This window comes from Glycine soja, chromosome 20 (assembly GCF_004193775.1).
Source record: "Glycine soja cultivar W05 chromosome 20, ASM419377v2, whole genome shotgun sequence".
In the NCBI taxonomy this organism is placed as follows: Eukaryota; Viridiplantae; Streptophyta; class Magnoliopsida; order Fabales; family Fabaceae; genus Glycine; species Glycine soja.
Genome location: NC_041021.1, coordinates 24134106 through 24158506, shown reverse-complemented (window position 1 = coordinate 24158506; position 24401 = coordinate 24134106). Strand labels below are relative to the sequence as shown.

The following is a 24401-nucleotide window of genomic DNA, read 5'->3' as shown; positions in this document are numbered from 1 at the left end:
AGTGTTCATATCATTGTGTGCTCCTCGCACACATACCTCCTAATAAAGGTTTTATGTAACATCCTTCATTACTATAACAACCTATAATAAAATATACTTACAATCATATATAATACACATTTTTTAAAACTACAATGGTCTAAATTACCTCAAATATTAATGTTATAAATAAAATTGAATCCTTAAAACTTAAAATATTCTCAAATATGAGCATCTAAAACAAACGCTAAAAATATATCAGAACATGCCACATCTGACACTTTATTCTAAAACAAATGTAACTAAAAGAAATAAGTCTTCAAGTCTCCTTAGTTTCAACATTAATCCAAGTTAATAAAATAAATTCTAAAAGAGTTCACAAATAATGTTGTTCTCAATATATGCATTAATCCAAAAATACTCAACCATGGTACCCACAAAGAATTTAAAATAAAATATTATATTATACTTAATAAATTTAAATTAGAGCAACCACAATTTATTCACGTAATATTCTCAATAAAGAAAACATTCAATAATATTATTAACACATCAATGCATTCAAATAAATATCACAAATAACACTCAATGATTTCCATAATTACTAAACTTAATTCATCAGTCTTTGGAACCAATGTGAATCTTAGATTCACTAAGCTCTATGATAAATGGGATTGGGTTTTCTTGTTGCATGCTTAGTTTTTTTTTTTTCTGCACTTCATTGTTTGTAGAATTTCTTGTTTGTAGTTATCTTTACTATTGGCTAAAATTTCTTATTCTATTCAAAATAACGATTAAGATGCATGATTTATCACTACTACACATGTGACTTTTAGCAATATTTTTTTGATAACATTAAATAAAAATGTTGCTAAAAGCTTTTGGCAACAATTAAAAAATTTTGTTAAATATGAATAAATATTACTAATATGTTTTTCATGACATTTAATCAAATGTTGTGTATAACCATTTCAAAAAACACTAATTTTCCATTTCACTTTTTTCATGTTCTATTCCATTGTGTTACTTCTCTTGTGTTCCACTCTTATTGTTGGGTTTGTCCTCTTGTTCATCTTTTCTATTCAATAAGGTAAAACTGTTTACCCTCTTATTGCTTCTTAATTTGGGTTTCTCTTGGTTGAATTCTTAATTACAAAGTTATTAATTTCTCTTTTATGTAGTGCTCCTTCCCCAGATCTATACTTTGACTAGATCGTTTTTTTCTGATTTGCTTGTTTTCTTTGGTAATTCAAAGGTGAGCGAGCATTACAATTTGATTTCTTCTTGATTATAAATTAATTTTACTTGAATGGGAATTTTATTTATTTTTTTAGTTTTAATTGTGCGTTTCAAATAGGAACATGTTGTTTGTCGCAAACAAGAAATTGGATCGAACTTCTGCCATGACCAACAGATTATATATTGAAACCAATTCTATTCTGATGTTCATCAAGTGAAGTTGAATCAAACAAACTTGAGTGTGATTTTAAGTTTAAAGGTGTTTGAAAGGGAGAAAACCCTTAGTGAGTTCAATATTTACATAAATATCCCTCTTAACACAACATGAAAGGCAATCCTTGGTATCTTAATGTAACCTAATTTTCTCAACCTTATTTTTTCTTGTTGATTTTCCCCCTTATTTATAATAATCTTCATATAATAGTTTGATAAATGGTTATTGCTTATTGTGTGCTTCTTTGGGAAAAAAATTTATTACCTTACAAACATTTTTTAATGTTCCCTCTTTTTTTCTTTGTAATCATGGATACTAGGATTAATTTCTCACCAACATTGATGTTCGAGGATTAAGGCAATTGTAACAACATTATCATTAGTTAATAATGTAAAAAATCCTTTACTGATCATTAGAGTGTGTGTGCGCGCACCCACAAACACACACATATATTTCAATTTTCTTTTTTAAAGATATTCCTTGTTTGTATACACTTCTTCATTTCCATGTTTCTAAAATTATCTTTATTCTTTTTCTATTAGATGTTAATAAATTAATGAGAAAATAAGATTTATAACATAAGTAATTATTTTAGAAAATAAAAAATAGTAATAAATGCCCAAAATTCTCCTTCCGATATTTTTCCTTGTGACTCATTATATTTCGTTAATCATTGTCATTCATTAATGTTTTTTAGTCATATCATGTATTAATGTATTAATATATGAACTTTTGAATGGATACTATATTAAAATATTCAAATAAAGTGTAGCCCACATATGATGTATTAAAAAATTGTAAAAAAAAAACAAAAAATAATGAAGCATGTGAAATATGGTTGAGGAATTAGGTTTGATAGACCAAGTCAACAAACTGATAATAAACCTTCTTCTCATGCATCAATAATGTTGTGTACCCTTAGATTTGTGTGGAAATACTTTACAATCAATGTTGTCTTAATTCAAATCCAATTAATTATTTTTATAGTTACCACTAATGACCAATAAAAATATGTTTTATTTTTATAGGGACCAAATTAATATGAGGATGAAATTAATACTTTTGAAATTTATAGGGACTCCAAGCATATTTTACTCAAAAAATATTAATACACAAATATTTCCTATACAAGAACTACTTAACTCTCATTCTTCATTGCACCTGGAGATACATAAGAATTGGGGATCACTCATGTCGAGCTAAATATATATATATATATATATATATATATATATATATATATATATATATATATATATATATATATATAAGGTAAAAAAATAAAATAGCAATCCTTCTTTTCTTAATAATAAATTTCTTTTTAATGATAAAAAAGTCTCTTGTTAAAAATATCAATATAAATTGTCCAAAATATCTATGTTTATTTTGAGGGGTAAAATAAATAATTTAAAAGTTATTTGGTTTTGTACATTTAATTAAAGATAACAATTTTAGAATTGACAACATAGAGTGGCACCTTCCCTTCGAATAATCGACTCTTGAACTCAAATTTGGTTCCTAAGACCATTTTTTTTCGCAAAAGGTTTTTTTTTTATGATTTCCATAATACATGTTGGTGACGACTCTAAACAAATCACTTTCAAAGACGGTGCATCTTTCAATTGATCTCTATTGTTTGAGGGAGAACATTTTTTGTTTTAGCAAAACAATGAAAATCTTTATTCAATCAATTGATCCCGATGCATGGAATCCTGTTGTTAAAGGTCCATGTATACCAATTAAAGAAGTAAATGGTGAATTGGTACCTATAGAATTGGATGAGATGAAAGATGATGATAAAAGAAAAGTACAAGATGATCAAAAAGCTAAAAACATTCTAACTTTCGGTTTATCTTCTGATTAATTCTTTCGTACTACAAGGTGCAAAAGTGCAAAGGAAATATGAAAAATGATTGAAGGCACTACAGATGTAATAAGAGCAAGAAAGCACACCCTTGTATCCGAATATGAAGCTTTCCGAATGAAAAATTGAGAAACCATTTCAGAACTTCAAACAAGATTCACCCATATTGTGAATCACCTTCTTGGTCATGGAAAAATGTTTGAAGATGATGAGCTGAACATCAAAATCCTCAATTGTTTTACAAGAACTTGGGAACCAAAGATCACAATGATCAAGGAATCCAAGGACTTAGCATCAATATCGATGGAAGCTCTCTTTTGAAAATTGCTTGTATATGAACATGAGTTAATTCAAAATTCTCATGCAGAACAAACATAAAAGAAAAGAAAAAGAAATGCACTCAAAGTTAATTCTTCAAAGGAAGACTACAAAGAAAGCTCTATTGATGACGAAGATGCAGAGAGTTTAAGCTTGATGGTGAAGAAGTTTAGAAAATTTCTCAAAAGATCCAAAGACAGAAAATTCTCTAAACCTTCAAAGAAGATAGAAAGCAACAACAACACCTTCACATGCTTCTAACATTACTCAAAAAATGAGTTTTAACATTGTCCTATTAACATCGGTTATTTGAAAACCGATGTCGTTAAGCACTTACAACATCAGTTTTCAAATAACCGGTGTTAAAACTGAATTTAGTGTGATTTTAACATCGGTTATTTGAAAACCGATGTTGTAAGTGCTTAACGAGATCTGTTTTCAAATAACTAATGTTAAAATCACACTAAATTCAGTTTTAACATCGGTTATTTAAAAATCGATATTGTAAGTGCTTAACGACATCGATTTTTAAATAACCGATGTTAATATAAACTCTTTTTTAAAATTATTTATATTTTTTTAACAAAAATCATTATTCAGTTATTAATTATATTTTAATTAAAAAATGTAATAATTAATAAACAATAACAAATTCAAATGGTAAGCATTTAAAAATTAAACTAAATTTTTAAAATAAATTCTGTAATTTTAATTTTACTATTTCATGATTATCATTTAAATATAACACACATTTATATAAATTATTTGATATTCTTTTATTTGAAAATAAAAAAAAACTATTTTTAATAATAGAGTTTAACTTTTATAGAATTTTTATAGAATTTTGGTAAAAAGAATTATATCGTAAAAAATTAAAATTTATTATTAATATATTTTATTTAATTATTATAAAAATAAAAAAATTAGTTTTTTTCTTCTTAAAAGGGTAAATGCAGAATATTGTTTAAAAATTAGTTTATTTAATTATCCTATTATCTTTAAATTTAAAGTAAATTAAAATATTTGTATATATTAATTCGATTTATTAAAAATATATGTTAGAGTGGTTTAATTTAAATAATTAAATAATTATAGTTATCTCATATATTTGTAGGATTTAAGAAATGATATTTTTATTATTTTTAAACAAATTTTTTAGAACAAAAATAAAAATATTTTCTTGAGACACAAAAATTATGTTTTAAGTCTTAAAGTTTAGAGTTAATTATAATCCACATGTAATTTATTTTTATTATATTTGTGATTTTTTTATTATTTTTAACCTCATTTGTTAATTTTGCGAATTTTTTGTTAATAAATTTAATAAAAAAATTTATTTAGGAAAGAAGAAACAAAGAAAAAAAATTATATTTAAATAGTGATAAATTTTTGTCAAAATTTATTTTAATACTCAATTAAATATATTTTTTTTAGCTTTACTTAATAAAAATTTAAATTTTAATTCAGTTCATTGAAATTTAATGTAAATAATTTTACAAACATGTACTCTAAAACAATCATTTTAATGTAGAATGGTAATACGTTAAAAGAAATAAATATATAGTTACTTTGTAGACAGTATTTTAGAAGTTTATTTTAATTTCTCTCTCTCTCTGAATTTTCTTTTCTTTCTCTTCACGTTTGGGGTTTCATTTCCTTTACTTCAAAATCAAAAGCTCAGCTTCACTGGTATGTTCCTTTTCACGCTTCAACGTTACTGTTAAATCGCAATCGCTTAAAATCGCGTGTTGTTTTTTTGTGTTCCGTTGCTGAATTGAATCCTCTAGATTCAATTTTGTTTGGTTGTGCTTCTTTTTCTTGGGCGAAAATTTGTGTGTTTAGCAATGCGAATTTGATTTCCGTTTGGAATTATTTTCATTTTATCTCCTCTGTGGCACGTTTAAGTTTCTGAGCGAAATGGTGAAAAACAAATTTTTGAATTTCCTTTTCCGGAGTTGAAATGACAACTCCGACGTGCTGAGCCGAATGGATTTCTTTTGCTGAGCTTTGCTGAAATTATGGAATCTGAGAATTTTTTGGTTCAGGTGTTTTTAGTGTAGCTATTTATAATTTTATTGTTTTATTTGGCATGTTTTTCTTATATATATATATATATATATATATATATATATATATATTTAATTCTGATGTTATGGTTACGAATTTTGATTGTGAATTTGAAAAAAGGAAAGCAAATTGATGTGTGTGTTTTTCTTCCTTTTTTATTGGTGCCACCTCTAGCGCTACAATAGGTTAATTTTTTATTCAATGTCTTTTAGTTGCATTTTGTTTTGTTTCTTTTGTTAGTGCAATAAAACAAATCATATCACTATTGCCATTGGCGTTCATACTTCATAGACCAAATATTAATTAAAAAAAAATCATTTTTTGAGATTGACGTAATCTCACAATACATATTATTTTTTTCGTGTAATTCCTTATCTTTATAATTTTTTGAATCTACAAATCCTCTTAAGTGGTTTTCAAAACAGATTTCGCTTTGTTTAGTGTATTATGGGAATTGCTTCATTCTCTTAAGTGATGACTTTGTCTTTTTTGGTCATTTACTCTCTTAAGTGATGGGAATTGCAAATCCTCTTTTTTTGCTTTCTCCTTCTTTGGTTCTTTCTCTAAAAGTTTGTTTGCCAAGGGGTGATGCAATAGAAGAGTTGCATTTATACTTTTGAAGATGAATATTGAAGAAGGTTAAGTTAGATGGCCCCTATTGCATAAGCACTAATCAAGATGAATCTTGTCTCAGTACTGGAATCAGTGGAATGCTTTATGGCCATGGAGACTGGTTTTGGTTTTTGATGAAATGTTACAATGTATTGTATGTAAAGAGGATGTTATTTATTCATGACATGGTTTTGAGGAAACATTGGCCGGATAAATTACTTTCATTGCAGAGGCTGTGAAGTTTTATATTATGAAACAAATCCAATGAAACACTTAATTTCTCTGTTTATTAATTTTGTTCAAATGCAATTTATGTTAAAACATTTGCATTCTTTTATCTGTAACAACTTGATTTAATTTTAAATGATATAATATTATGATTACCAAATACATATGTAGTGTGTGTGTGTGTTGAGATGCCAAATGCCTTAGTGTAAAGCTTTTTTGTTTCCTATTTTTTTGAATAACTTTGTTGTTTAGATTAGAGTTATTGTTTCCTGGTACGAAGAAGAATGTTTTCTTCTTTCAGCAATGCTTATCAAAGATGCAAAAATATATGTGTACAACTTTTGCTTGAATCCTTAGGCAAAAATATATGTGTCACTATATGTATAGAAATGTAAACCTCTATTATATTTGTAATCAAGGTAACTAGTAAAAAGGCAGCTCTTATTGAGAATTACAGTCAATTGAGGAATAAACTTGGTGAAACTGCAACCATATCAAGAGGTAAGCAATGCTGAATATGATACTTTATATGGATAGGGCAAGCTTTGATGATTTTTATTATCTTATTATGGTGATGTCCTTTTTTATTTGTGGTAGCACTTGGTGCCTTGATGAGTTTGTAAAGATCCTAGAATGTGCCAATTACAAGAACGGTAGGGCCAAGAAATTAACAACTTGTTTTCCCAATATTTTACCATGTAGAACCCTCATATAGATATACGACATCAGAGAAATAGTTACGGGAAACACATGCTTCAACATGAAGAAAGTGTAGGCTTGAAGGTCAACTTTGACTGAAGCATGTAACTTGCCGGGAGAGCATTTAAGTCCCACCATAGGGTATGTACCAACAATTCCTTTCATATTTTTACTTTTGGGCTTTCTTATTTTTACTTTTACTTTTACTTTTAGGCTTTGGTTGTTGAGTTTTAAAAACATTTACGTGGTTGTAAAATGATTTCTTATCTTTATTAATTTGTTGAATATACTATATTTTTAATTCATATTTTAGGATTAATATTTTTAATATATATTTAGTGATATATATATATATATATATATATATGTGTGTGTGTGTGTGTGTGTGTGTGTGTGTGTGAGAGAGAGAGAGAGAGAGAGAGAGAGAGAGAGAGAGAGAGAGAGTTATGAAAAAACAAGACAACAGATAATAACTTATATAGTGTTGATTACTAACTAAATTAAGATCGTTGATATCCTATAGTTTAGGAGATTTAAATATTAGGATGCAATCATTATTTTACTACACTTAGACAATCATTATATGTTGTCTGTGAGCTATGTATATCATTTTCAAATTTGCATAGAAGCTTTCAGTGGACACTAATATGGGATTTATTTGGCAATTCAATCCATGGCATGGAGTAATCCATTAACATAATTATAAATTATACCAAACTACTAATATAAGATAGTATGAAACTCAGAAGGTCATCATATCTCTAATTTATTTAAATAAAATAGGTAAGAAGAAAAATGGAAGGCAATCATCGGATGGGAATGGTAGATTACTTCACTTATCCCCTTTTCCCCCTTTCTCTCTATATAACACCAACCATTTTCTTCTGTTAATGTGTGTGTATGTGACTTGTCTTTTGATCTTGTAGGCTATACTTGATTAAACAAGTTCCTTAGCTAAGTTTTCCTGTGAAGTGGAAATAACAGAGTAGGTGCTCGACATCTTTTTCACATGAAAATAAAAAATCTCATATACATATCCCTTTCTCCATCTGAAATTCTTTCTCATGTATGTCACTTGGTTTAAATAATTTTATTTATTTGTTGTAGGTGTGAACCACTTCCAAATGGTCGTTTTTATATAGAGGTGAAAATTTAACTGATTTATCTATGTACTTATATATACTTCATTGCTCTAGTTACAATACTTTTTATTGAAGATGAAATTTGAAAAAAAAAAATTTCTCTCTCTCAACTTTCATTTTTGTTGGTAGGATTTCTTTTAGTTGTTCTTTCTCTATTTTCTAAGAACATTTCTCATGTGTGATTCTCCGTATGACAGGAGATTCAAAAAATATAAAAATATTCTCCTATCTTTAATATGCTTCTTTTCCAAATCAAGAAACTATTGGGTCTAGGATTTTTTTGACTTGAAACAAAGACAAGGAACAAATATTTGACTGAAAAAATTGCTTAGGAAGGCAAAAGTATTTTTGTTATGATATTGATTGTCTACACTGTTCTCACATGGTAAAAATATTATCCTAATCATTTTTTTTGACAATTTTGATAAATCCATAAAGCAATTTTTTGAAACTTATAACTATTTCTTGTTTATATCATATGTGCTTCCCAGAAGGACTTGAAAATATTGTGGACAATTGACAACTTGTACAAGTTCACTCTAAGAGTCAGTTGTAATGGTGTTTGTTTCTCATTTTATTTTGTCACTGCTGGGCTAGTGTTATTGGTCCTAGGATACTTTGGAGGCTCCTAAGAATTTTCTATTTTTACCTAGATTCTATTAAAATAGACTTGGTTTTTCTTTAATTTTATTTTAAATTTTTTCAATGTTTAAGAAAGTGTTGTTACATGCAGATTGAAAGTCGTAGGAGATTTCGTATCATCCGTTCCTGGGATCAAGATGGGTGAGTTGTCTCTAGGTGTTTCATGAATTCTCTAGTTGTTGATCTGACTATTTTTCTTTCATGTAAATATGTCTTTATTCTTTAAATGTTTTATGCAGGTATCGTGTTGCAGAGATTGAATGGATACAAGATATTATGCCACTAGAAGGAACAAGTGAAAGAGAGACTGTAAGTTCACTAAAATTTTGTTATGAATGTGTTTGTAGGCTCACTGTCATGTTGGATAGAATGCTAGTTTATTTGACTATCTGCATTCATATGAGATTTTTTTTGGGTGTATAATTGTGGTAATAGGGCTTGTACTTAAGATTCCATGCAAACTACTCCAAGTAATCGATTAATAGGCAGTGTAATCGATTACCAGAAGACAATTTTGAAAAAAAACTTTTAAAAAGGGTTTTGAATTTTAATTTTGAATCATGTAATCAATTACCAAATGTTTGTAATCGATTACTAGCAACGACACTTCAGTAAACACTTTGAAAAGATATGACCCTTCAAAATATAACTGTGTAATCGATTACCAGAAACCTGCACTACTAAAATAATAGTATTCTAAGACGTGCAGTCAACATCGGTGTTCCAAAAATGATTTTGTTTTAGAGGCGGTGATATTTTAGTAAATAAGAGATTTATTTCAACAACGTTTCTATAAAAAATGACGTTATCTGCGCGTTACAAAAATTGGATTAGTGGACACCGTTGTTGAATTGCATTCTCCAAAGACGGGTTTCATAAACACCGTCTTTGAATCTGAAGTAAATTTTCATCTTTTTTTTCTCGCATACTCGCACTCTACGTACCCTAGCCCACATTACCTCACGCCCTTAAGCTTGTCTCTCTAAGTTGGTTGCCGTCATGAAGCATACCAGCACTGTCGTGGTTGTCTCTGTAAGGGATAAAGCAAGCTTGTCTCCCTTTTCTTCTCTTTGCTGCATGGTTGGGTTTCTTTTTGTGGCTTCATTGTGGATTCTTAGGTTTTGAAAGTGGAAAGAGGTTCGATCTCGATCAATGAAGGTTGAGGCAGAGAACAATGACGTGAAGAAGGAAGAAAACAACAATGATAACAACAACAACAACAACAACAATGAAAGTAACAACAAAATTAGGAATTCAAGTGAGGGTCTGAGCAAGCCCAAACGTCAAATGAAGATGTCGTTTCAGCTTGAAATGCTTGAGAAAGCTTATGCTGGTTTGTTATCGTTAACCTTTTTATTTTATTTTTTTTCTTGTTCAATTTCTAGGGTTTTTTATTATTCACTTTTTTTGGTCAAATTTTTTGTTTTTGGTTTTTTTGTCACTGGTGGTTGAAGGACAAGAAGGAGTTGCCAGCAAAGAAGCTGCAAAAGGCAGCGGCATTGCCGGATTCTCCGGTGGAGGAGCCCAAGTTGGGGCCTAAAGTGGGTGTTGAATATGGATCCGGGTCATGTTCGGGGTCAGGTTCGGGGGGAGATGTCCAATTCCTTTTGAGGCAGGAAACTGAATTGTTGAACCAGTTACTAGATTTGCTTGGTTCGGGGGGAAATGTCCAATTCATTGACTTGTGAAGTTTCTTTCCACTGTTAATTCTTAGGTTGAAAACTGATTGCTTGCATTATTACTCTGTAGGCATGCCTTCTTGTAGATATAGTTCAGTACTTTGTTGATGCTAAGCTAGAATTTGATGCTTCCTACATTTATGAAGATGTTATTCGTGCAATTGACCATGTCCATCGAAGTGGCCTGGTTCATAGAGGAATACTATCTGATCCACACAGATACTTAGTGAAAAATGTAAGTTCAAACCATTTTACCCATTTCCTTTAACTGGTGTCCATGAGTGCGTCCAATAGATGCTGCAATAAGTGGTCCACAATATGAGCAAAAATCTATTTCAGGATCTAGTATCTTAATCCAGTTATAACCATTTTCCTTCAATCTATTTCATGTTGTACAATAGATTGAATTATTTTATTCTCTGATTAAGAGTTTGCAGTTATTCATTTGTGGGAAAATATTTCAGGGAAAGATATTACGTTATCTTAATATGCTAAGGGAGCAGGGGAAGAAGCTTTTCCTGTTGACTAATTCTCCTTATTATTTTGTGGATGGAGGGATGTGTTTTATGTTGGAGGTATTTGATTAACAGTAAACCATATGACACATTTTGTATGTATCATGGAATTTTTTTTATTAAGACTTCACTGCCAGTTGAAGTTTAGTATTTTTTTCCTTAATTTGGAATATGGTATTTCCCAATTATTTTCTACATGGCATGAAAATCATATTTGGTTCAATTATTCAACAACTTCAAAGCTCCAACTCTAATATACTAATGTGTTCTTCTCTTTCAGCCTGGTGCAATTATTCTTCAAAGAGTACCAAAAGAGTATAGGTGGAAAAATGAATTCAGTCAGTTATAATAATATGATGAATTGATGATTGTAATTTACATTTAGACGATGAAGGAAAGATTCTAGAATGGAGATCAATTGTACATATTTTTCAGTTCTCTTGCTGATTAAAATGCACTATTTCATTTTAGTAACTTGTAAAGATGAATATTTAACAAATTCTGTTTAGAAGAATCACATATCCTAATTATATCTTTTGCTCTTTATTTTAAGTTTTAACAAATTCTTCTATCAGGGGAAAATGTGTAAAACAAATTATGTTTATAAGTAGCTGTTATGAAGGCCACATACACAAGTTCTCTACTTGTCCATTGTGTCATTACTTCTAGCCGTTAAATATGATATGGTTTCTCTCTATGACCTAATTTCAATTATTTCACTTGTAATCATTTAGTGTTTTGGAGTAAAATTATCATCTTTTAGGATCTTTTCCACTTGTTCTCATGAAGGAGAAAATGGAATTTACTTGAAAGTTGAAACTTGGCCTGAATTTTTTTCAAGGGAGGGGCAACTGTATGCTAGAGTTATGTTATATTACACATTACTTAGATAGTTCACAATGACACTAGCACTCAGGTCTCTTTAAATTGTTTGGTTGAAAGTTCCTTAGTTTTAAATGTAATTTTTGTGGTTCATGATTGTTTTGCACTTTTGGACATAATTTCCTTGAGTTTATTCTTGAATGTTGATTTTAATTTTGGACGATATGTATCCTATACATCTAATTTTTTCTATGTGATATGGTGCTTATTTTCTATTTTCTAACTTAATTCTTCTTATTCTGTTCTACTTTAGTAAAGGATATTTGGGGTAACATTGTGCTATAAACCTTTTATTTTTTTATTATTATGAAAAGAACAAAGCTGACTTCAGGACTAGATCATTTGAATGTTGCTATCTTCAGAATTATAGTGATGAAAGGGGAAACAGAGGATATAATCTAGAAACCAATAATTTTCTTGACATGAAGCTAATGCGGATCATAGTGGAAACAAATTGCATGCACTGGTAGCACATAGTGGAAACAAATTGATCTTTTAAACTTTGTAGAATTAAAGTAAAAGAGCAGATGAAGTGTGGTCTTCATGTCTTGTATAGCTGCTGAGTTAAAACATCCAAAACTGAAGTCAAAGGGGCCATACTAGTTGAAAGAAAGAAACTCCTCCATACCCTTCTTTCTTATACTTTACTAGCTCTTTTGCCTCGGATGCCCTTGCTCTCTGCCACAAATCAAATAAATAAACTAATATAAGGTACGTTCAATTTGACCTTCAAATGGTAACTATTCATACACTTGTCTACTATCTAGCATATTTCATATTCACCACCTCCTATATATATGACCTTATATTTATTCTTATCCATCACAATAATTTGTATATATATGAATTGAGAAGTTTTCATATATGCTCATCTATTTATAAATACCACACAAATGAGCTATCATGAAAACCATCATTGCACATACATGATGAAGTAATTTGTCAGGTATATATTATTCTCAACTTTTACAGGTAATTTTACACATGTCCGTTTCAAATAGAGACAAAAATCCATCGTTGTATTAATGTTTTAACATAGATAAAGGTATATGTGGTGGAAAAGATTAACAATAAAGTGATATTGATGATTTTTAACTTGTAATCCTTTTTTTCTGTGAGACAGGGATGGAGGAGGTGACTGTAGATAGCAGGGCAAGCAAAGTGGTAGTGAAAGGAAAGGCAACAGACCCCATGAAGGTGCGTGAGAGACTACAAAAGAAAAGTGGCAAGAAAGTAGAGCTCATTTGACCTTTGCCTAAACCTCCAGAGGAGAAAAAAGAAGAAGAAATAACCACAGCAAGAGGAGAAAAAGGAGGAGGTAAATCATTCCCCCCTTATTTGGCTTATTGTCTCCATTAATTTCCAAATTAGACATTAAATTCTCTTTTTGTTTCTGGTCTGTGTACGATTAATTCTTGTTGAGAGATTTTAATATTATATAATAATATTTATTGATTATTAGAAATATTGATAATATAAATTTTGATTATTAATTAACCTAAATTTTAATTGCTTGCAGGTTATTTAACATTTAACATTGGTGCTTACGTCACCACCGATGTTAAAACACACAAGTTATTCAACATTTAACATCGGTGTTTACATCACCAACGATGTTAAAACACACAGGTTATTTAACATTTAACATCGGTGCTTACGTCACCATCGATATTAAAACATACATTTTTTACATCGTTCACGAATACAACACCGATTTAGAAGGTATAATTTCTACATCGGTGGTCAGGATAGCACCGATGTAGAAAACATTGTATTTCTACAATGGTCAATTGAGGAATGATGCCTAAACTTTTAACTTTCAACAACATCATATTCAAAAACGGTTGACCACCGATGTAAAATGTCATTTTCGACCGATGTAAAAACTATGATTTCTAGTAGTGTTGTAATCGATTACCAGTGAAGAATTTTAGAAAAACTTTTTGAAAAGATACATCTCTTCAAACCATTTTGAAAAGACACGATGAACCTATATATATGTGTGTCTAACTTTGTAAAGCAAGAGAGAGATATTCTAAGGGAACTTAATTGCCAAATGCTCTCTCAACAACTCTTGGACAAACACTTGCAAATCTATTGAGAATTCATACAGGAAATTAAAATTGTATTATCATCTCTAAAAGAGATAAATTCCTCTAGGAAATTCAATTTGTATCATCCACTCTAAAGGAGATAAATCTTTCTGTTCATCTCAGAAAGTCAATTGTAATCAAGAGAATGGTTGTCTCTTGGATTGTGAGAATTATAATCAAAAGATGGGTTGTCTCTTGGAGAATCTTTGAACACAAGGGAAAATCTCAAGTGGGTACCTTGAGGGATCCCAAGGTGTGTTCAAAGTCTGTAAAGGATTTACAGAGAGAATGGAAAATCTCAAGTGGGTTGTTTGAGAACTGGACGTAGGCACGGGAAGTGGCCAAACCAATATAAATCGAGTTTAAATTTCTCTCTTCCCTTATCTCATTTATGTTATTGCAATCAATTTTGTCTTGCATGTTTAAAGAACATTATTAAACTCATTGTTTCTTCTTCTTCTACATTCTGAGCCTATAATTTAGAAGGGGGTTAAAATTTTGTTAGTGGGAAATTTTGAAACTTAATTCACCCCCCCCTTCTTAAGTTATTAAGGCCACTTGTCTAACACCTACTGATGCAGGACTCTAAGCCAATTACATACTTTAGTGAAAAGCTTACAAGAGATAAGGTATGGGTTCATATGAGGAAGGAAAGGCTTCTTCTTGCTCAAAGAAAATCCAAGTTTCAACCAAGAAGAGATGGACCTTCCCAAGTTCTAGAAAAGATAAATGACAATGCTTACAAGTTGGACTTGCCAAGAGAATATGGTAACATAAGTGCTACCTTTCAAAGAGAGAGGGAATGATGGAGGTGCAACCAGTCAGTCTAATGATCCTTTATGGAGGATTGGAGGTCCTATGACAAGGTCCAAGACTAAGAGGATGAAGTAGGCATTGCAAGGCCTGGTTCTAAAGATCAAAGAGAAAGAAGACCAATGCGAATTAAGGTTTGCACCTAATTGGATCACTCTCCTACAAATTGATGAAGATCCTTTGAGGCCAACTTGAACAATAGAATTTATTTTCATTTTTAATTGTATTTTGGGCCTATTTTTGGACTTGTAATGGGCCATCACAACTTTTATTGTTATTTTAAAGTTTGTTAATTATTGGTTTAGTTATTAGGCCTTGGGCCTAAATTAGGGTTATTAGTAAGATTATAAATAGACTCTTTAAACACTTTGTTGTCAGATTTTGAATTTTAATGAAATTTGAGAGTTTCTCCACTAATTAGTGAATTTTAGCTATGGTTCAGCCCATTAATCCAAGATCAAGTCCAAGATTCTCCACTAAGTGTGCTTAGGTGTCATGAGACATGTAAAGCATGAAGGACATGCACAAAGTGTGACTATATGATGTGGCAATGGGGTGGAGCAAGCAAATGCTCACCCCCCCCCCCTCTAAAGTTTAATTGGATTGGGCTTCTCCCAATTCAATTAAATTTATTTCCAACCACACACATCAAATATTCACTTAATGCATGTGAAATTACAAAACTACCCATAATACAAAAACTAGTCTAGGTACCCTAAAATACAAGGGCTGAAAAATCCTACATTTCTAGGGTACCTTACCTATATTATGGAGACCTAAATACAAGGCCCAAAAATAATGAAAATGAAAGTTAAAACAATAGGGTTTTAACAAGGTAATTCTTCAAGGATTATTCAACAATTGAAGCAATGAAAAGCACACAAAAGCAAGCTAGGACTCAAAGAGAAACCTACAATGGCTCTAGAGTAAAGTAGAAAAACTAAAAAAAAAAACTAAAGAAACCTCTAGTTTCGACACTTGTTCTCAAGAAATCTATGCTAAATGCGAGTTCTGTGGTAGTGATTGTGATTTTAATGTTTAATGTTTCCCTGACTGCTACACGCTTGAAGAGGATGAAGCTTGCACTAACTTGTATAGCAGGTATTCTTGTAATTATGTGCTGAAGAGACTAATGCTCTCTTTATTTCTCTCTCTCACACATAGTATTTATGCTTCCTATTTTTGCTTCTATTATTTGAATGATGCTTCCTATATTCAAAGAATCAATTAAAATACAATATTTGTTTACTAAACATTGAATAAAAGAATTTTAAAGAATTCTCTTATGTTGCCCGCATGATAAGACAAGTTATGTAGTATGATATTGGCATGTATTATTTTTAAGAATAAGAGTAATGGCTCATGATCATAATACTAGAGTAGAGAAAGTAATGACACATTCCTTTTCCTTTTTAGCAGGTACGTACTTAAAGATATAGGATACTCAAAAACGTAGAAATTATAGCATTAAATTTTTTTAGATTAATATTTTGATTTAGTATGAATAACTTAACCCTTGGCATTTCTTCTCATATTTCAATAATTTGTAATAAAAAATAAAGTTTCTACCACCTTTTTTCTATTGGCTTTTTGTCTTATTTTTTGTACATTGATTTTATTATTATTATTATTATTATTATTATTATTATTATTATTATTATTATTATTATTATTATTATTATTATACATGAATTAACATCTTACTTGTTTATTTTCATGAATTCAGTGAAGTTCGGGTTGAGGGATTGGAGACCCTGGATTCTCTTGATAACTAGCAGAGCAAGGAGCACTTTACCGAACAAGGGGATGCTCTAACATTTGAATCAAAAGTAAGATTAGTTTTTCCCTTCTATTTTGTTTTAGGAAGCAAGATGCTGATATTATTAAATTCAGAATGTGGGTTTATGTCGCTAAATTGAATTATTTGAAATAAATTAAATATATTTCTTTAATTTTAATCTGTGTGAACACTTTAGATGAACCTTAAAAAATTAATTTTCTTAATGGACAAAAAAAAAAGTTATAGACTCAACAGTTTGTATAGGCTCTGTTTGCAAAATTTATGACTTAAATTGTTTTGGGCACACATCCTAATCACATTTAACAATTCTAAATTGATTCTACCAAAGTTTAAGTGCAACTTTTGTCACACATAAGACATGTGACACTACTAGAAAACCAACCTTCTACATCGGTTATTCGGCACCAACTACAACAGTTTACAACCGTCATCGTAGGGGACATCGTTAAAAGGGGTCGCCTATACTACGATGGTCAGCTCCGAAGGACCGATGTAAAATGCTGATCATTCTACGACGGTCACTGAGGGACCAATGTAGAATTCTGATCATTCTACGACGATCTTTCACATGTGACCGTCTTAGAATGATCAACATTCTATATCGGCCTTGTCAGAACCAATGTAGAAATGCTATTTTTTTATTTTTTGTATTTGGAGGTACTTTTTTTTTTGTAATTTGCATCCTTTCAACCTCCTTTTTTGATGCCTTGATCTATTACCGAAACAATTAATAAAAAGGACCATGTAAAACATTATTGAAGAACATAAAAATCATCAGGCATGTCATAGCAAATAAAAATTAGGATTTAATTGCATGTCTAAGTAATTTTAAATGATGTAAACTATTAAAATCTAATATTCCATCAGAAAACCTGGGATTTTAAATCTACAAAGTAAACCAGACAATTTAAGAAAGAAATTTTATGAGAGGATGACATACAGAACCATCCTGCCTCAAATTAAAGTTTTACCTCAGTAACCAATGCCTTACAACTCCAAATAAAGGCTCCCTGAAAGTCAGTAGCAGTATAAAACTTTTGCACCAATAAACAGAGCACAATGCAGACAATGTTATTTGATAATCAAGTGATGGTATTAATCAACATTTAAAGAATCATGAAAAGGTAATCATGATAAGATTAGAGAATTACTTTAATTTATGCAGAAATTATATAGTTTGCATATTTTGATAAGGAGAGTGAAATACTCATAGCTGGAAAAGTATTGTGAAGACAATTGACAATCAAGTTGCATCCATTTCACTCAAGTTTTCAATTTATAGGAAGGAAGCATACAACTCCATGTGCTGCTTGCTGATGACATTGATCAGAAGTGACTACCCAGACTTTGGGGCAACCATCCTCCTTTAAAGCTGCAACCTAAAATGAGCAAAGAATACTATTGTTAATTTCCATTCAAAGAATAAGAGGAAATGAAAGATGAACAATGTTCATAAAGATGAAGAAGTTCTTTGTTGGTAATGTCAATTCCAATGCAAAAAGATTCACTTATACTGTTGCAAAATTGGAGTACTGTAAATGGAGATGACCTTGGTTCTCTCGTTAAAACCCTTTAAAGTTACAAGCCTGACATGAATGCAATTCATTGCCCATGTGTGCAGAATATAATATCATTTTAGATACTAATTCATTAATAACTGTTTGAATTCCACATTCTAAAGCAAGGCAAGAAGGAGATTCTAATACATCTGGAAATAGGATCAAGAGAAATCTTCCTTGTGAATGGGGAGTCCAAACATCATTGCATCAAAGACAATAACGATTTTGACCTCTGTATAAATGAAAAAAGAAAAGAAAAGATGTAAGAAAAATAGTTGCACTGCAATGGAAGAGAGAGAGAGAGACCTCTAAGCATGCTAAAGCTTAGAAGCTCATAATCAGCTTTTGGTGAGCAATATCAAGTCTTCCTTTGAAGAAATGTTTCTTGAGCTTCATCCAATAGCCACACACATTATAGCCATCCACAAGAAGTACAGGGACCACATTGTCTAATATACCCTGCTGGTTTCTGCTTTAGGAGTGGACATGTATATGAGTAATTAGATTTAGCGAAAGAAAGAATGCAGATGAACTTACTAAAGAAAGCTTTCAATTTCATATTGCAATTCACTCAGCTTCTTCACGCCTTCGTCTTTTCTTCTCCATTCATTTTCAACTCATGTCATCCAAATATTAATTACTAAATACTAGTAATGCTTTTTATTTTTTTATTTTTTTTGAGTGTGTGGTTTTACGGGGTGTGACGTGTTCCTTTGCAATGCAATAATAAAAACCAAAGAGTGTAGAGTGTAGCAAAGAAGTTTTTGGTGAAATGCTAATAGAATGGGAAGTTAGTTGTTGGTACTACACCTAACGTTAGCCTAAGGACAACAATCCCAAATACCGTGCCAAAGAGTTCATTGGGACTGGTTCTGCATGGGTTGCTGTTTGAAATGCAATCCAGCTCTATCAACTATCATGACACGTGACTGGGGCCTAAGAATTCGAAAGTGGTAGAGATTATCTTTCCCACAAGAACAAGAATTTTAATTTCTTACGTAAGAATGAATTCACACAATTAATTTGATACTAACAACTATCTCATATGTTTTGCAAGTATTTATAAATACAAGTAAAATATAAAATAAATAAAAATGTTAAAGAAAATGTCAATTTAGTTGAATCTTTCAGCTTTTAAAAAATCTATTTTTTATTAAATTATTAGAAAAGTATTTTAACGGTAATTTTCTAATATCCTATTTCTGACTAATGTTAATTGAAGAAAAAAAAGAGCATGGATTAAAAAACAATAATTTCCTTAGACTAAAATAACTAATTAAAATATATATTAATTTAATTAAAATATATATTAAAAAACAATAATTTCCGTTTAAAAACATTTTGATTTAAATGACATTTCTTAAAATTCAGTTTTTGGTCCAACACAATGTCATAATTTAATTAATGTAGCTGATCCCATATGGTGGGAAAAAGGCTTTTTTGTTCAAATAAAAAACTAAACATTTGGCTTTGATTGATTAGGCTTTATATACATGTTCAAGAATGATTGAAACATCCTGTTGCATGTCAAGCATACTGTTAGATGTGGTTATTACTCCTTAAATGCAGCCAACAATTTGTAATGTTTGACTAACTGGGTAGGTATTGGAGGCTTTATTTATCCTTCTTGTTCTCTTTCTTTGCATTGGTATTCCCTTCTCCCAAGGATAAAGTAAAGGTTTCTAAACAAATTTTATCAAGTATATTATTCAAGGCTTTGAAACAAAATGCTATCACAATTGCATATCACTATCATTCTATCAACAACTCAGTTTTCTATTACCTCCCAAACCTTACAGCCCAATGAAGAGCGGTCCCGGTAGAATCCGAGTCATGGCATAGAAATGACCCAATAATGATCACCTATGCATATAACTTGGGAAATTAGGATTCAAATATAGACAACATCAATAGTATTTGTATCATATAAAATATTAAAATTTCAAACGGAGACATAATAAGCACCAAGAAGCAATAACAATTCCATCATTCAGCAGATAAGGTAGAAGTAAGTCATACAGTTTTCAACATTATTACTAAAGAGTTGCACTTAATGATGAACTATGATCTAAACCATGTTAAGAGATGGTGGGAAGTGTGACCACAATTTGTTCCGTATTTAATTACCGCATTGTATATTTCTAGATATGACACACGAGTAAGAACTCTCTTCCTGGAGTCTGCAGTAAATGCAATTAGTTATTCCAAACTAGTCATTATAAATCAAAGATAAGTACCGACTAAGAATTCTTATCAACCAAGAGTCAAGACATACAGCTCATGTATCCCGGGGGGGATAAATGGTGTGCAAGGCAAGTAGATGCCTAATTGGCCACAAGTACAGCACAAAGCAATAGAGAATAGAGAGTATAGAGTATTGATATTGATAACAAATACAAATGCTTATAGTTCAAAGCATGGCATTATAATGGAAAACAATGGCCAGTGCCAACCAGGTATTTCTAAATATCCCACAAATAACAAAGACTTCAACAACATTTGTTAAGTTTGCAGGAAAGCTCACATCTTGGATAATGCTGAAAACATCTTTGATGGCCAGTGGTATGATACCAGGAGAATATTGGTCTCCCTGCAAATATCATTATTGAAAAGCAAATCAGAAATGCAAATGAAGAGATCACATCAATTATAAAAGTATATCATGAAACAGTGTTTCTAGTAAAAAAAAAAAGTGAATTGAAAAGGTAAACTGTAAATATGGCAAGGTAAATAGTTGTAAAAATTTCAAAGTCAGCCAAATGTTAGATGCCCAAGTCATGCTACTACGTTTCCTTTTAACATACGAAGTAAATACATTACACCCACTTGAATCCATATATATACCAAGCAAATCAACCTTAAAAATGGCTGCTAGTTTTATGTGATTATATACCAAGCAAATGTTTCTTTTATACTCAGTTTAGTTGTACTTCTTTTAACTCAATCACTAGTTCGTATGTCTCTCAAGGGCCATTCAAATTTTCACCTTATGATTATGAACTTTTTGCATGTGTAAAATGATACAAATAATGACTGATATAGTGCAATAGTGCTCGATGGTAGTTTAACAAAACGTGTAAGGAATGACACTGGCAAACTAACTATCTCATGTCACACGATCGTAAGTAAGTTCATAGAGTTAAAAGTGCCCGCCCCCACCCCCCCAAACTTCTTTACCCTTAGCCAAAGAATCACCAAACAATACCTTAATAAAAAATCTATTGCATACATTCTTCTTTAGAAAAATATAAAAAGTAAATGCTTACAAGAAATTTGGTCTATGGCATATGTTTATTTGTATTAGAAAATTGAAAGCAGAACAAATTAGTAACTTACCAAAAAGACTCCATGGCAGCCTTCACCACAGGTTTGGCAGCTACTTCATACACCTCATCGGAATTTGTATGCGGTCCAAACACTCTATCTGCCACAAAGCAATTCAAAATTCTAACATCCGATCCATTTCCATAATCTCAGCACTAAAAGAAAAAACCTAATTTCTCTCCATTAGTTCCCTAAAAAAAAACCACGTGAAAAAAATAAAGTTTGAAATGAAAATACCAAATGCATAAGCAGTAGCTGGATTATACTCATTGCGCACAATCTTATCACCGTCCGCATACCACATGATCTCGTCTCCTCTATGGTACTCTCTTTCATTGCAACCAAACAACACCGTAACCTCTCATTTGATCTCAGATAACTCAACACGACAAAAATAGAAACAACCTGAATGATTCGGTTTCTCTAAAATCCACAGCTAATGGATCAGAATCCATAGCCACAGATCTAAGCATTACCTCAAAGGTCTGAACTGAATTGTGACCGAAATGCTATCCTAAGCTCTGGACGAATCCACGGGCTCCGTGATCACCTCCTTGTCCATCCCGAACTCCACCGGCGAAGGATTACCATAGTCGTAGTAGACAGACTCGCTATGACCTCGACTCGAAGTCATGGATCGTCCACCGCCATCGGAGTTGTAAACTGACGTCATGGAAGATTAATAGGAGCGAGGCATTACATGTCCGTTCGTGAAGGAAGAAGTGGAAGAGAAAGTTGAGGAGAGAGAAGTTGAGGGTTTGCAATGCGAGAATGGCAAGCTACTCCTTGCACGTGAGGATGAGGCCATCGAGTTGACTCACCGAGTTGGTGAGTCAGGGGAGAGTGGGAGAGAGAGAGAGAGTGGGTGAAGAAGATGGTAAGTTGCAGTGGGAGAGACAAAATGGGTGAAGAAGATGGTGAAAATGGTGAGAGAATGTAGGGCATGGTCTGAGTTTAAATGGTGAGAGAGTGGTTGAAGCCAGCACCAACAAAGACGATCGAGAGGATAAGATCATCTTTGTATCAAAATAAAAAATTACATGTTTGCCACCGAATGCCTTATCAACGACGGGTTTGCGAAAACGTCGTCGTTAGATTTGAGTTAATTATGAAAATGTCACTGCTGCACTTTCTAAGATGGTCCTTTACAATTGTCTTAGAATCAGCGACGTAAAAAGCTCAATTTTTAGTAGTGTGATTTTACACATCTTCGTGGAAGCAACTAGTTATAGCTTCTACATCATTTCAACGTTTGACGTGATTTACTCCATCTACAACATGTTTCGGAACACAAAGTAAAACACATGGGCACCGCAAGTCTCGTGTATAAATCATATACAGTTGCATCAATTTGATTGCGAAAAGTTCACATCTTTAATTTGTAGATCTTAGATACCTTTTGTAGATTTCGTGATTCTAAATATGACACTTCAAGCTTATCAGCTTGTAAGAAAATTGTTTCAAATTGATGTTTGGTGTTATTTTTATTCTTATTTGGCATATACATGTTATAATTTTTCATAAATGTTAGATAAATTCATGTAGTTTCTTCCACATAGATGCTTGATTCATGTGTAGAACAACATAACTGTAAGAGGGCTTATGTTTTTATATCATTTAAGTTGCTTCATAGTATGTCGGCATCCTGTGTGGCTTCCTCATCTTTGTCTTATAATGTGCTGAATGTGTAATGTGTAATACTAAACATGGCCTTCAGGTTAGCCAACAATTACTGACTTGACCACTTTTTTCCTACACAATAGGCTTTGGTTCTAGAATTTGGAGAAAAAGTACGTACATGTCTCACCTGTACATAAATATCAAACCAAAGAAAAAACATTTGTCAACTAAAAGAGAAGACTTGAGGACCCACGGATCTTTATCATATTCTAAATTGGGCAGAAAAAGGTTCCAAAAGAACTAGAATAGAATATTCATCAGCAGTAGTACTATGTCCACCAGTCCCGAATTGAACTACTTCCAGGATTTCATTCTGCAGCTGCTGATTGTACATTTCCATTGGGGAATAAGAGCTTTGACTTAGTAAAGCTATTGTTTTGTAGATACAGAATATCAAACTATCATGATGAAGTTGAACTTGCTACTTCCCTAGTTAATGAAAAAGAAGAAGAAATGGGGAAACCTACTATATTGACGAGTCTCTAAGTCCTAAGACGGAGAGAAAATTGAAACAAGAGAAGAAGGTCGAAGAAGTAACTTCAATGCATCAGCCACAAAATGTTGACACAAATTTGAATGAGGGCCCAAAAGAACATCATCAAAGTGCTCAAATTACTATAGAATTACCTGATTTGAATGCGACTGCCACTGAATGCAATTCAAACAACACGTGTTTTGATACTCTCAACTCTAATATGACAATAGAGATACCAAATTTGAATGCTCCTTGCGCCGAATGCAATTCATCTTTATGATTCAAGGACTAATATTGATATTAGGTGTTGGGCTCTTTTACTTTTAGAGTAGTCAAGGTTCATGTTGTGCTCCTCATTACGTAGTTGTGTTGGTGGACATTCCACCCCTTTTTTTAACTTTTAAACAATTCAATTCAATGGCTCAAGAATATTTATGAATGAATGCATGAATGAGAGTCATTTGACTCTATATCAGTTCAAGAGCTTACCAAGTTATCATTTGCATTTATGCTGATATATTAAAGGGGCGACAAGGAGAAATTTAGGTTAGGACATATTCATCCTTTAAAATACAA

At 31.4% G+C, this 24401-nt stretch overlaps 1 pseudogene; it reads right to left on the bottom strand.

Annotated features, from left to right (window-relative positions):
* Positions 1–12418: 12418 nt before the first annotated feature.
* LOC114401921 lies at positions 12419–21974 on the bottom strand (annotated as a pseudogene).
* Between the last annotated feature and the right edge of the window lie 2427 nt (positions 21975–24401).